Source organism: Mytilus galloprovincialis, chromosome 2 (assembly GCF_965363235.1).
Source record: "Mytilus galloprovincialis chromosome 2, xbMytGall1.hap1.1, whole genome shotgun sequence".
NCBI classification, from domain to species: Eukaryota; Metazoa; Mollusca; class Bivalvia; order Mytilida; family Mytilidae; genus Mytilus; species Mytilus galloprovincialis.
In genome coordinates this window covers 103,608,601-103,625,667 of record NC_134839.1, presented here as the reverse complement: position 1 = coordinate 103,625,667, position 17,067 = coordinate 103,608,601, and positions in this window count along the sequence as shown.

The following is a 17,067-nucleotide window of genomic DNA, read 5'->3' as shown; positions in this document are numbered from 1 at the left end:
AAACCCGATAAAATTATAACCAATATATACAAATGCATTCAACCTTATATTTTCCATATTTCATTCATTCATATGTATTGATGATAGATATTGATAAATTTAATCCTTAAATCCTTGATATTTTAACTATACCAATTTATCTATTGTCTTAATTTGTAATTATTTGTCAAAATGGATTGAAAATGTTGAGGTTGAAGCTGTTATGAAGAAGGCTACTGAAATAAAAAGAACTCGGTTGTTTCAAATTGATCAAATGTGATTTAACTTATATTACTAATAAAACAACTTCCATGTCATTTGGAATTTTGACAGTGCAGGAATATAGCACATGTTCCCTTTTACATATATAATATTTCAGCTTCATTAGTGTAAGACAAATCGACATCTTTATTAACAGATGAAATCGAAATTGTTTTTTTATTTATATATGCATGTGTTAAAATATATGTACTAAGCCTGTGATTTTTTTCTGTAGCTGTGACCACAGGACAACCAGCCACAACACCTACATCGTCTCCTGTGTTTACCTCTGGAACATCTTCTACAGCGTCAGCCCCAACTACTGGCACTCAAGCTGGAGCCCCGGGAACAAGTCCACCTTTGATTCCAACAACCACAGGACCCGCTTCTACAACTACAGGTATACCAATTGTCAGAAAATCTGAAATTAATGATTAACACTAAAAATTTAAAAGTTGTTTCACATGACGAATATTTTCTTTCCCCCGCTCTTATAGCCTCAAACATCGTCGTTTTTTGTGGGGTGTAAATACCATTACATAAACAGCTCGTTAATTGAACAAGTGATTAACAAATCACTTGGAAACTCAACAGATACCCCACGATAGGTACAAATGAGGACATCCTGTATAATTATAGGTTTCTTATATGTTCAATTCAGTTTCAACAAAAGATAAACAAAACTAGATGTTTAATTCACTGTATTGAATACTTAAATTGCCTGAGGTTCTAACAATCAACGTTATATAACTTGGTCTCTCAAACAGATCTTCATGTAACCTCTTTTCAAATTACTAGTATTAACATCAATTTATTCAGCAATATTAGCCGGGCTTCCAACTTATTGTGAAACTACCTATTCTAGAATCTAATGAATAAAATGCAAATAGTAAAAAAATCAACATTCCGTGAGGGTACATTCAAGTTGAGACTAGTTCTTCAAGCAATAGTATCAAAGTATTTGACTTTTCTATTATTAACAGTTGTATCTCCCATATCGAACTAACAGACATATTGAATGAGATGGTCCTGCTTTGTTTCTTAAGAAAGAAAGGCCATAATTGTTAATTCAAATGTCTTGACTTAAGGAGGGGATCGTACTGTGTACCAACGAATTACCCTAATACAAACAAGACATTCTCTGAAAAAGGTATTATCGAGATGCTTGATTTTTGAATTGACAAGAAATTATAGTCAATTCCTCAAATATAGTTTAGATATCTCGTTTCTAGATATTGAAAAAATGTAAACTATGTTAGGCTAATTTTACAAGTTTGATTTCTTTTTTAAACTGGTCGATTGATTGATTGAATAGAAATGTAAACTTTTTCCATGGTACCATACTAAGATAAAATCGTGGAATACAAATATCGACCGAAAGGAAAATTAAAGTAGTATCTTGTCCATCAATTAACTTGTTTGGGTTAAACTTTTGACATCACTCATCCTCTCAATCGGACAAATGTAAAGGTTCTAAACATTCCAATACCACTATTTTCTTTCACATGTTTTGTTTGCTAACAGGTCAAACTTTTGAACGAAAAGCCCTCCTAATCTTGCAGGGAGAATGGTAACTATCAGCCATTCATCATATGTATTTCTTGTATTTCTATTTATGCTATTGCTATTTGAACTTGTAGGTTTGGAAACTTGTCCTGATGATTCGCCAAAGGGCTCATTAACTTTGGATAGTGTGACTTCAACAACGACCCCAGATGGTGCTGAAAACGCTTTGAAACCTACAGGGTGGAAACCGTCACCTGGTGACACAAGTCCTGTTTTGGAGTTAAAACCAACTGACACTACTCCGATAATGAATATTGCTGTTGAAACAGAACTTGTTGACAGTGTTGTTTTCAAACTTTATAAAGACGGCGTTTTAGTTGAGGAGAAGACTGTTAAGGTATGAACATAAATAATCACATCTTATGGTAATATCAATGAAACAATGAAAAAGAAGACAACTCCAATTCATTATCTAAACAGAGCACGAAAAGCAGTTTTGATATTCTAGTACAACCAAATAATGTTGAAAAATTACGTTACATCATACTCTGGTGTCGTTGGTTAGGCCATTAGGCTTCTTAGTGTAAGACCATATACATAAGTGTTTGAATTTTGTGTATGGACTTTGTAAATAACTAGCGCTGTATTTTCATCGTATTAATGGTTCAATATTAAATCAAATTGAACTGGAAAAAAGTTACCTTCTAAATGATGTTGTTTTCTTGCATTCTTTGTTCATACGTTGTTTACAATCAGAAGTAAAACATTCATAAACAGAATTTACGAAATTTGTAGTAAAAGAAGGATTATTGTAAAATTTTGGCTTGTAACATCGACTAAAGGTAAAAATGATATAAAAACGATTTCATGTTTTTTTAACATAAATTTTAGACGATGAAGTCAATCGATTATGCACATGGTCAATAATTAGGAAAATTCAACAAACTTTCCAATCATCACAGAAACAATTACATGTTTTGCAATAAAAAGTTGCATTTAGCCTTTACTGGTCTGTTGAAAATCAACACTATATATGTTATTTCAACCATTTATGGGGCATGTACCAATAAATGACACTTGACTATTCAATATAGTATTCCATTAAAGGATCATTAATACATTTCATATGGCTATGTATTTCAATAGGTAAAACCAACTGGTGTAGCAGAAGTGGAATTTAAAAAACCTGTGTTGGCTGACGACATAAAATTGACGATCATACCAGTAACAACTCCTAATGTTGCTCCGGTTGTAAAAAATATTGTCGTGGAGGCTTGTATTAAAGGTAACTACTGTTGTTGTGCTTTTTGTACAATAAAATTAACACAATTAAATTTGATAAACTGCTCTTGTAAACCCGATAAAATTATAACCAATATATACAAATGCATTCAACCTTATATTTTCCATATTTCATTCATTCATATGTATTGATGATAGATATTGATAAATTTAATCCTTAAATCCTTGATATTTTAACTATACCAATTTATCTATTGTCTTAATTTGTAATTATTTGTCAAAATGGATTGAAAATGTTGAGGTTGAAGCTGTTATGAAGAAGGCTACTGAAATAAAAAGAACTCGGTTGTTTCAAATTGATCAAATGTGATTTAACTTATATTACTAATAAAACAACTTCCATGTCATTTTGAAATATGACAGTGCCGGAAAATACCACATGTTCCCTTTTACATATATAATATTTCACCTTCATTAGCGGAGGACAAATCGACAACTTTATCAATAGATGAAATCAAATTTGTTTTTAGTGATATATGCATGTGTTAAAATATATGTACTAAGCCTGTGATTTTTTTCTGTAGCTGTGACCACAGGACAACCGGCCACAACACCTACATCGTCTCCTGTGTTTACCTCTGTAACACCATCTACAGCGTCAGCCCCAACTACTGGCACTCAAGCTGGAGCCACAGGAACAAGTCCACCTTTGATTCCAACAACCACAGGACCCGCTTCTACAACTACAGGTATATTAATAGTCAGAAAATCTGAAACTAATTATCAACAAAACAATTTCCTGACGTTATTTGTACAGTTTCAAGTTTAAAAGTTCGCTCAAATCTCTTCATTAATAATGTCCTGGTACAGCTTTTTCGTTTTGTGAAACAGCGTTAGATATATTGGATGAAATTTTAAAAGTTGTTTCACATGACAAATATTTTGTTTCCCTCGCTCTTTAAGCCCTAAACATCGTCGGTTTATTTTGGTGTATATTCTGGTAGCGCTTTCATAAGGAGTATATATTTCCCATTTACTTCAATGTTCCACATCTTCTCAATTGGACAAATATTCAGGGTCTCGACATTCCAATACGACTAGTGGTCTGTCAAACATTTCGTTTGCTAACAGGTCAAACTTTTGAACGAAAAGCCCTTATGATATTGCAGGAAGTTCGATAAAGATTACAAGATGATCACTATCTTGCTGTTGTCAGTAAATGAATATGTCAATATTAATAGTAACTAACAGTCATCCATCATATAAATTCCTAATATTCGGATTTATACTAATGCTATGTGGTTTTTTAGGGTTGGAAATTTGTCCGGATGATTCGACAAAGGGCCCAATAACTTTGGATAGTGTGACTTCACCAACGTCTCCAGATGGTACTGAAAACGCTTTGAAACCTACAGGGTGGAAACCGTCACCTGGTGACGATAATCCTGTTTTAGAATTAAAACCAACTGACACTACTCCGATAATGAATATTGCTGTTGAAACAGAACTTGTTGACAGTGTTGTTTTCAAACTTTATAAAGACGGCGTTTTAGTTGAGGAGAAGACTGTTAAGGTATGAACATAAATAATCACATCTTATGGTAATATCAATGAAACAATGAAAAAGAAGACAACTTCAATTCATTATCTAAACAGAGTACGAAAAGCAGTTCTGATATTCTAGTACAACCAAATAATGTTGAAAAATTACGTAACATCATACTCTGGTGTCGTTGGTTAGGGCATTAGGTTTCTTAGTGTAAGACCATATACATAAGTGTTTGAATTTTGTGTATGGACTTTGTAAATAACTAGCGCTGTATTTTCATCGTATTAATGGTTCAATATAAAATCAAATGGAACTGGAAAAAACTTACCTTCTAAATGATGTTGTTTTCTTGCATTCTTTGTTCATACGTTGTTTACAATCAGAAGTAAAACATTCATAAACAGAATTTACGAAATTTGTAGTAAAAGAAGGATTATTGTAAAATTTTGGCTTGTAACATCGACTAAAGGTAAAAATGATATAAAAACGATTTCATGTTTTTTTAACATAAATTTTAGACGATGAAGTCAATCAATTATGCACAAGGTCAATAATTAGGAAAATTCAACAAACTTTGGCACAACTTTTTGGAATTTTGGATCCTCAATGCTCTTCAACTTTGTACTTGTTTGGCTTTATAAATATTTTGATATGAGCGTCACTGATGAGTCTTATGTAGACGAAACGCGCGTCTAGCGTACAAAATTATAATCCTGGTACCTTTGATAACTATTTCCAATCATCACAAAAACAATTATATGTTTTGCAATAAAAAGTTGCATTTAGCCATAACTGGTCTGTCAAAATCCAACACTATATATGTTATTTCAACCATTTATGGGGCATGTACCAATAAATGACACTTGACTATTCAATATAGTATTCCATTAAAATGATCATTAATACATTTCATATGGCTATGTATTTCAATAGGTAAAACCAACTGGTGTAGCAGAAGTGGAATTTAAAAAACCTGTGTTGGCTGACGACATAAAATTGACGATCATACCAGTAACAACTCCTAATGTTGCTCCGGTTGTAAAAAATATTGTCGTGGAGGCTTGTATTAAAGGTAACTACTGTTGTTGTGCTTTTTGTACAATAAAATTAACACAATTAAATTTGATAAACTGCTCTTGTAAACCCGATAAAATTATAACCAATATATACAAATGCATTCAACCTTATATTTTCCATATTTCATTCATTCATATGTATTGATGATAGATATTGATAAATTTAATCCTTAAATCCTTGATATTTTAACTATACCAATTTATCTATTGTCTTAATTTGTAATTATTTGTCAAAATGGATTGAAAATGTTGAGGTTGAAGCTGTTATGAAGAAGGCTACTGAAATAAAAAGAACTCGGTTGTTTCAAATTGATCAAATGTGATTTAACTTATATTACTAATAAAACAACTTCCATGTCATTTGGAATTTTGACAGTGCAGGAATATAGCACATGTTCCCTTTTACATATATAATATTTCAGCTTCATTAGTGTAAGACAAATCGACATCTTTATTAACAGATGAAATCGAAATTGTTTTTTTATTTATATATGCATGTGTTAAAATATATGTACTAAGCCTGTGTTGTTTTCTGTAGCTGTGACCACAGGACAACCAGCCACAACACCTACATCGTCTCCTGTGTTTACCTCTGGAACATCTTCTACAGCGTCAGCCCCAACTACTGGCACTCAAGCTGGAGCCCCGGGAACAAGTCCACCTTTGATTCCAACAACCACAGGACCCGCTTCTACAACTACAGGTATACCAATTGTCAGAAAATCTGAAATTAATGATTAACACTAAAAATTTAAAAGTTGTTTCACATGACGAATATTTTCTTTCCCCCGCTCTTATAGCCTCAAACATCGTCGTTTTTTTGTGGGGTGTAAATACCATTACATAAACAGCTCGTTAATTGAACAAGTGATTAACAAATCACTTGGAAACTCAACAGATACCCCACGACAGGTACAAATGAGGACATCCTGTATAATTATAGGTTTCTTATATGTTCAATTCAGTTTCAACAAAAGATAAACAAAACTAGATGTTTAATTCACTGTATTGAATACTTAAATTGCCTGAGGTTCTAACAATCAACGTTATATAACTTGGTCTCTCAAACAGATCTTCATGTAACCTCTTTTCAAATTACTAGTATCAACATCAATTTATTCAGCAATATTAGCCGGGCTTCCAACTTATTGTGAAACTACCTATTCTAGAATCTAATGAATAAAATGCAAATAGTAAAAACATCAACATTCCGTGAGGATACATTCAAGTTGAGACTAGTTCTTCAAGCAATAGTATCAAAGTATTTGACTTTTCTATTATTAACAGTTGTATCTCCCATATCGAACTAACAGACATATTGAATGAGATGGTCCTGCTTTGTTTCTTAAGAAAGAAAGGCCATAATTGTTAATTCAAATGTCTTGACTTAAGGAGGGGATCGTACTGTGTACCAACGAATTACCCTAATACAAACAAGACATTCTCTGAAAAAGGTATTATCGAGATGCTTGATTTTTGAATTGACAAGAAATTATAGTCAATTCCTCAAATATAGTTTAGATATCTCGTTTCTAGATATTGAAAAAATGTAAACTATGTTAGGCTAATTTTACAAGTTTGATTTCTTTTTTAAACTGGTCGATTGATTGATTGAATAGAAATGTAAACTTTTTCCATGGTACCATACTAAGATAAAATCGTGGAATACAAATATCGACCGAAAGGAAAATTAAAGTAGTATCTTGTCCATCAATTAACTTGTTTGGGTTAAACTTTTGACATCACTCATCCTCTCAATCGGACAAATGTAAAGGTTCTAAACATTCAAATACCACTATTTTCTTTCACATGTTTTGTTTGCTAACAGGTCAAACTTTTGAACGAAAAGCCCTCCTAATCTTGCAGGGAGAATGGTAACTATCAGCCATTCATCATATGTATTTCTTGTATTTCTATTTATGCTATTGCTATTTGAACTTGTAGGTTTGGAAACTTGTCCTGATGATTCGCCAAAGGGCTCATTAACTTTGGATAGTGTGACTTCAACAACGACCCCAGATGGTGCTGAAAACGCTTTGAAACCTACAGGGTGGAAACCGTCACCTGGTGACACAAGTCCTGTTTTGGAGTTAAAACCAACTGACACTACTCCGATAATGAATATTGCTGTTGAAACAGAACTTGTTGACAGTGTTGTTTTCAAACTTTATAAAGACGGTGTTTTAGTTGAGAAGAAGACTGTTAAGGTATGAACATAAATAATCACATCTTATGGTAATATCAATGAAACAATGAAAAAGAAGACAACTCCAATTCATTATCTAAACAGAGCACGAAAAGCAGTTCTGATATTCTAGTACAACCAAATAATGTTGAAAAATTACGTTACATCATACTCTGGTGTCGTTGGTTAGGCCATTAGGCTTCTTAGTGTAAGACCATATACATAAGTGTTTGAAGTCTGTGTATGGACTTTGTAAATAACTAGCGCTGTATTTTCATCGTATTAATGGTTCAATATTAAATCAAATTGAACTGGAAAAAAGTTACCTTCTAAATGATGTTGTTTTCTTGCATTCTTTGTTCATACGTTGTTTACAATCAGAAGTAAAACATTCATAAACAGAATTTACGAAATTTGTAGTAAAAGAAGGATTATTGTAAAATTTTGGCTTGTAACATCGACTAAAGGTAAAAATGATATAAAAACGATTTCATGTTTTTTTAACATAAATTTTAGACGATGAAGTCAATCGATTATGCACATGGTCAATAATTAGGAAAATTCAACAAACTTTCCAATCATCACAGAAACAATTATATGTTTTGCAATAAAAAGTTGCATTTAGCCTTAACTGGTCTGTCAAAAATCAACACTATATATGTTATTTCAACCATTTATGGGGCATGTACCAATAAATGACACTTGACTATTCAATATAGTATTCCATTAAAGGATCATTAATACATTTCATATGGCTATGTATTTCAATAGGTAAAACCAACTGGTGTAGCAGAAGTGGAATTTAAAAAACCTGTGTTGGCTGACGACATAAAATTGACGATCATACCAGTAACAACTCCTAATGTTGCTCCGGTTGTAAAAAATATTGTCGTGGAGGCTTGTATTAAAGGTAACTACTGTTGTTGTGCTTTTTGTACAATAAAATTAACACAATTAAATTTGATAAACTGTTTTTGTAAACCCGATAAAATTATAACCAATATATACAAATGCATTCAACCTTATATTTTCCATATTTCATTCATTCATATGTATTGATGATAGATATTGATAAATTTAATCCTTAAATCCTTGATATTTTAACTATACCAATTTATCTATTGTCTTAATTTGTAATTATTTGTCAAAATGGATTGAAAATGTTGAGGTTGAAGCTGTTATGAAGAAGGCTACTGAAATAAAAAGAACTCGGTTGTTTCAAATTGATCAAATGTGATTTAACTTATATTACTAATAAAACAACTTCCATGTCATTTTGAAATATGACAGTGCCGGAAAATACCACATGTTCCCTTTTACATATATAATATTTCACCTTCATTAGCGGAGGACAAATCGACAACTTTATCAATAGATGAAATCAAATTTGTTTTTAGTGATATATGCATGTGTTAAAATATATGTACTAAGCCTGTGATTTTTTTCTGTAGCTGTGACCACAGGACAACCGGCCACAACACCTACATCGTCTCCTGTGTTTACCTCTGTAACACCATCTACAGCGTCAGCCCCAACTACTGGCACTCAAGCTGGAGCCACAGGAACAAGTCCACCTTTGATTCCAACAACCACAGGACCCGCTTCTACAACTACAGGTATATTAATAGTCAGAAAATCTGAAACTAATTATCAACAAAACAATTTCCTGACGTTATTTGTACAGTTTCAAGTTTAAAAGTTCGCTCAAATCTCTTCATTAATAATGTCCTGGTACAGCTTTTTCGTTTTGTGAAACAGCGTTAGATATATTGGATGAAATTTTAAAAGTTGTTTCACATGACAAATATTTTGTTTCCCTCGCTCTTTAAGCCCTAAACATCGTCGGTTTATTTTGGTGTAAATTCTGGTAGCGCTTTCATAAGGAGTATATATTTCCCATTTACTTCAATGTTCCACATCTTCTCAATTGGACAAATATTCAGGGTCTCGACATTCCAATACGACTAGTGGTCTGTCAAACATTTCGTTTGCTAACAGGTCAAACTTTTGAACGAAAAGCCCTTATGATATTGCAGGAAGTTCGATAAAGATTACAAGATGATCACTATCTTGCTGTTGTCAGTAAATGAATATGTCAATATTAATAGTAACTAACAGTCATCCATCATATAAATTCCTAATATTCGGATTTATACTAATGCTATGTGGTTTTTTAGGGTTGGAAATTTGTCCGGATGATTCGACAAAGGGCCCAATAACTTTGGATAGTGTGACTTCACCAACGTCTCCAGATGGTACTGAAAACGCTTTGAAACCTACAGGGTGGAAACCGTCACCTGGTGACGATAATCCTGTTTTAGAATTAAAACCAACTGACACTACTCCGATAATGAATATTGCTGTTGAAACAGAACTTGTTGACAGTGTTGTTTTCAAACTTTATAAAGACGGCGTTTTAGTTGAGGAGAAGACTGTTAAGGTATGAACATAAATAATCACATCTTATGGTAATATCAATGAAACAATGAAAAAGAAGACAACTTCAATTCATTATCTAAACAGAGTACGAAAAGCAGTTCTGATATTCTAGTACAACCAAATAATGTTGAAAAATTACGTAACATCATACTCTGGTGTCGTTGGTTAGGGCATTAGGTTTCTTAGTGTAAGACCATATACATAAGTGTTTGAATTTTGTGTATGGACTTTGTAAATAACTAGCGCTGTATTTTCATCGTATTAATGGTTCAATATAAAATCAAATGGAACTGGAAAAAACTTACCTTCTAAATGATGTTGTTTTCTTGCATTCTTTGTTCATACGTTGTTTACAATCAGAAGTAAAACATTCATAAACAGTATTTACGAAATTTGTAGTAAAAGAAGGATTATTGTAAAATTTTGGCTTGTAACATCGACTAAAGGTAAAAATGATATAAAAACGATTTCATGTTTTTTTAACATAAATTTTAGACGATGAAGTCAATCAATTATGCACAAGGTCAATAATTAGGAAAATTCAACAAACTTTGGCACAACTTTTTGGAATTTTGGATCCTCAATGCTCTTCAACTTTGTACTTGTTTGGCTTTATAAATATTTTGATATGAGCGTCACTGATGAGTCTTATGTAGACGAAACGCGCGTCTAGCGTACAAAATTATAATCCTGGTACCTTTGATAACTATTTCCAATCATCACAGAAACAATTATATGTTTTGCAATAAAAAGTTGCATTTAGCCATAACTGGTCTGTCAAAATCCAACACTATATATGTTATTTCAACCATTTATGGGGCATGTACCAATAAATGACACTTGACTATTCAATATAGTATTCCATTAAAGGATCATTAATACATTTCATATGGCTATGTATTTCAATAGGTAAAACCAACTGGTGTAGCAGAAGTAGAATTTAAAAAACCTGTGTTGGCTGACGACATAAAATTGACGATCATACCAGTAACAACTCCTAATGTTGCTCCGGTTGTAAAAAATATTGTCGTGGAGGCTTGTATTAAAGGTAACTACTGTTGTTGTGCTTTTTGTACAATAAAATTAACACAATTAAATTTGATAAACTGCTCTTGTAAACCCGATAAAATTATAACCAATATATACAAATGCATTCAACCTTATATTTTCCATATTTCATTCATTCATATGTATTGATGATAGATATTGATAAATTTAATCCTTAAATCCTTGATATTTTAACTATACCAATTTATCTATTGTCTTAATTTGTAATTATTTGTCAAAATGGATTGAAAATGTTGAGGTTGAAGCTGTTATGAAGAAGGCTACTGAAATAAAAAGAACTCGGTTGTTTCAAATTGATCAAATGTGATTTAACTTATATTACTAATAAAACAACTTCCATGTCATTTGGAATTTTGACAGTGCAGGAATATAGCACATGTTCCCTTTTACATATATAATATTTCAGCTTCATTAGTGTAAGACAAATCGACATCTTTATTAACAGATGAAATCGAAATTGTTTTTTATTTATATAAAATATATGTACTAAGCCTGTGTTGTTTTCTGTAGCTGTGACCACAGGACAACCAGCCACAACACCTACATCGTCTCCTGTGTTTACCTCTGGAACATCTTCTACAGCGTCAGCCCCAACTACTGGCACTCAAGCTGTAGCCCCTGGAACAAGTCCACCTTTGATTCCAACAACCACAGGACCCGCTTCTACAACTACAGGTATACCAATTGTCAGAAAATCTGAAATTAATGATTAACACTAAAAATTTAAAAGTTGTTTCACATGACGAATATTTTCTTTCCCCCGCTCTTATAGCCTCAAACATCGTCGTTTTTTGTGGGGTGTAAATACCATTACATAAACAGCTCGTTAATTGAACAAGTGATTAACAAATCACTTGGAAACTCAACAGATACCCCACGACAGGTACAAATGAGGACATCCTGTATAATTATAGGTTTCTTATATGTTCAATTCAGTTTCAACAAAAGATAAACAAAACTAGATGTTTAATTCACTGTATTGAATACTTAAATTGCCTGAGGTTCTAACAATCAACATTATATAACTTGGTCTCGCAAACAGATCTTCATGTAACCTCTTTTCAAATTACTAGTATCAACATCAATTTATTCAGCAATATTAGCCGGGCTTCCAACTTATTGTGAAACTACCTATTCTAGAATCTAATGAATAAAATGCAAATAGTAAAAAAATCAACATTCCGTGAGGGTACATTCAAGTTGAGACTAGTTCTTCAAGCAATAGTATCAAAGTATTTGACTTTTCTATTATTAACAGTTGTATCTCCCATATCGAACTAACAGACATATTGAATGAGATGGTCCTGCTTTGTTTCTTAAGAAAGAAAGGCCATAATTGTTAATTCAAATGTCTTGACTTAAGGAGGGGATCGTACTGTGTACCAACGAATTACCCTAATACAAACAAGACATTCTCTGAAAAAGGTATTATCGAGATGCTTGATTTTTGAATTGACAAGAAATTATAGTCAATTCCTCACATATAGTTTAGATATCTCGTTTCTAGATATTGAAAAAATGTAAACTATGTTAGGCTAATTTTACAAGTTTGATTTCTTTTTTAAACTGGTCGATTGATTGATTGAATAGAAATGTAAACTTTTTCCATGGTACCATACTAAGATAAAATCGTGGAATACAAATATCGACCGAAAGGAAAATTAAAGTAGTATCTTGTCCATCAATTAACTTGTTTGGGTTAAACTTTTGACATCACTCATCCTCTCAATCGGACAAATGTAAAGGTTCTAAACATTCCAATACCACTATTTTCTTTCACATGTTTTGTTTGCTAACAGGTCAAACTTTTGAACGAAAAGCCCTCCTAATCTTGCAGGGAGAATGGTAACTATCAGCCATTCATCATATGTATTTCTTGTATTTCTATTTATGCTATTGCTATTTGAACTTGTAGGTTTGGAAACTTGTCCTGATGATTCGCCAAAGGGCTCATTAACTTTGGATAGTGTGACTTCAACAACGACCCCAGATGGTGCTGAAAACGCTTTGAAACCTACAGGGTGGAAACCGTCACCTGGTGACACAAGTCCTGTTTTGGAGTTAAAACCAACTGACACTACTCCGATAATGAATATTGCTGTTGAAACAGAACTTGTTGACAGTGTTGTTTTCAAACTTTATAAAGACGGCGTTTTAGTTGAGGAGAAGACTGTTAAGGTATGAACATAAATAATCACATCTTATGGTAATATCAATGAAACAGTGAAAAAGAAGACAACTCCAATTCATTATCTAAACAGAGCACGAAAAGCAGTTCTGATATTCTAGTACAACCAAATAATGTTGAAAAATTACGTTACATCATACTCTGGTGTCGTTGGTTAGGCCATTAGGCTTCTTAGTGTAAGACCATATACATAAGTGTTTGAATTTTGTGTATGGACTTTGTAAATAACTAGCGCTGTATTTTCATCGTATTAATGGTTCAATATTAAATCAAATTGAACTGGAAAAAAGTTACCTTCTAAATGATGTTGTTTTCTTGCATTCTTTGTTCATACGTTGTTTACAATCAGAAGTAAAACATTCATAAACAGAATTTACGAAATTTGTAGTAAAAGAAGGATTATTGTAAAATTTTGGCTTGTAACATCGACTAAAGGTAAAAATGATATAAAAACGATTTTATGTTTTTTTAACATAAATTTTAGACGATGAAGTCAATCGATTATGCACATGGTCAATAATTAGGAAAATTCAACAAACTTTCCAATCATCACAGAAACAATTATATGTTTTGCAATAAAAAGTTGCATTTAGCCTTAACTGGTCTGTCAAAAATCAACACTATATATGTTATTTCAACCATTTATGGGGCATGTACCAATAAATGACACTTGACTATTCAATATAGTATTCCATTAAAGGATCATTAATACATTTCATATGGCTATGTATTTCAATAGGTAAAACCAACTGTTGTAGCAGAAGTGGAATTTAAAAAACCTGTGTTGGCTGACGACATAAAATTGACGATCATACCAGTAACAACTCCTAATGTTGCTCCGGTTGTAAAAAATATTGTCGTGGAGGCTTGTATTAAAGGTAACTACTGTTGTTGTGCTTTTTGTACAATAAAATTAACACAATTAAATTTGATAAACTGCTCTTGTAAACCCGATAAAATTATAACCAATATATACAAATGCATTCAACCTTATATTTTCCATATTTCATTCATTCATATGTATTGATGATAGATATTGATAAATTTAATCCTTAAATCCTTGATATTTTAACTATACCAATTTATCTATTGTCTTAATTTGTAATTATTTGTCAAAATGGATTGAAAATGTTGAGGTTGAAGCTGTTATGAAGAAGGCTACTGAAATAAAAAGAACTCGGTTGTTTCAAATTGATCAAATGTGATTTAACTTATATTACTAATAAAACAACTTCCATGTCATTTTGAAATATGACAGTGCCGGAAAATACCACATGTTCCCTTTTACATATATAATATTTCACCTTCATTAGCGGAGGACAAATCGACAACTTTATCAATAGATGAAATCAAATTTGTTTTTAGTGATATATGCATGTGTTAAAATATATGTACTAAGCCTGTGATTTTTTTCTGTAGCTGTGACCACAGGACAACCGGCCACAACACCTACATCGTCTCCTGTGTTTACCTCTGTAACACCATCTACAGCGTCAGCCCCAACTACTGGCACTCAAGCTGGAGCCACAGGAACAAGTCCACCTTTGATTCCAACAACCACAGGACCCGCTTCTACAACTACAGGTATATTCATAGTCAGAAAATCTGAAACTAATTATCAACAAAACAATTTCCTGACGTTATTTGTACAGTTTCAAGTTTAAAAGTTCGCTCAAATCTCTTCATTAATAATGTCCTGGTACAGCCTTTTCGTTTTGTGAAACAGCGTTAGATATATTGGATGAAATTTTAAAAGTTGTTTCACATGACAAATATTTTGTTTCCCTCGCTCTTTAAGCCCTAAACATCGTCGGTTTATTTTGGTGTATATTCTGGTAGCGCTTTCATAAGGAGTATATATTTCCCATTTACTTCAATGTTCCACATCTTCTCAATTGGACAAATATTCAGGGTCTCGACATTCCAATACGACTAGTGGTCTGTCAAACATTTCGTTTGCTAACAGGTCAAACTTTTGAACGAAAAGCCCTTATGATATTGCAGGAAGTTCGATAAAGATTACAAGATGATCACTATCTTGCTGTTGTCAGTAAATGAATATGTCAATATTAATAGTAACTAACAGTCATCCATCATATAAATTCCTAATATTCGGATTTATACTAATGCTATGTGTTTTTTTAGGGTTGGAAATTTGTCCGGATGATTCGACAAAGGGCCCAATAACTTTGGATAGTGTGACTTCACCAACGTCTCCAGATGGTACTGAAAACGCTTTGAAACCTACAGGGTGGAAACCGTCACCTGGTGACGATAATCCTGTTTTAGAATTAAAACCAACTGACACTACTCCGATAATGAATATTGCTGTTGAAACAGAACTTGTGGACAGTGTTGTTTTCAAACTTTATAAAGACGGCGTTTTAGTTGAGGAGAAGACTGTCAAGGTATGAACATAAATAATCACATCTTATGGTAATATCAATGAAACAATGAAAAAGAAGACAACTTCAATTCATTATCTAAACAGAGTACGAAAAGCAGTTCTGATATTCTAGTACAACCAAATAATGTTGAAAAATTACGTAACATCATACTCTGGTGTCGTTGGTTAGGGCATTAGGTTTCTTAGTGTAAGACCATATACATAAGTGTTTGAATTTTGTGTATGGACTTTGTAAATAACTAGCGCTGTATTTTCATCGTATTAATGGTTCAATATAAAATCAAATGGAACTGGAAAAAACTTACCTTCTAAATGATGTTGTTTTCTTGCATTCTTTGTTCATACGTTGTTTACAATCAGAAGTAAAACATTCATAAACAGAATTTACGAAATTTGTAGTAAAAGAAGGATTATTGTAAAAGTTTGGCTTGTAACATCGACTAAAGGTAAAAATGATATAAAAACGATTTCATGTTTTTTTAACATAAATTTTAGACGATGAAGTCAATCAATTATGCACAAGGTCAATAATTAGGAAAATTCAACAAACTTTGGCACAACTTTTTGGAATTTTGGATCCTCAATGCTCTTCAACTTTGTACTTGTTTGGCTTTATAAATATTTTGATATGAGCGTCACTGATGAGTCTTATGTAGACGAAACGCGCGTCTAGCGTACAAAATTATAATCCTGGTACCTTTGATAACTATTTCCAATCATCACAGAAACAATTATATGTTTTGCAATAAAAAGTTGCATTTAGTCATAACTGGTCTGTCAAAATCCAACACTATATATGTTATTTCAACCATTTATGGGGCATGTACCAATAAATGACACTTGACTATTCAATATAGTATTCCATTAAAGGATCATTAATACATTTCATATGGCTATGTATTTCAATAGGTAAAACCAACTGGTGTAGCAGAAGTGGAATTTAAAAAACCTGTGTTGGCTGACGACATAAAATTGACGATCATACCAGTAACAACTCCTAATGTTGCTCCGGTTGTAAAAAATATTGTCGTGGAGGCTTGTATTAAAGGTAACTACTGTTGTTGTGCTTTTTGTACAATAAAATTAACACAATTAAATTTGATAAACTGCTCTTGTAAACCCGATAAAATTATAACCAATATATACAAATGCATTCAACCTTATATT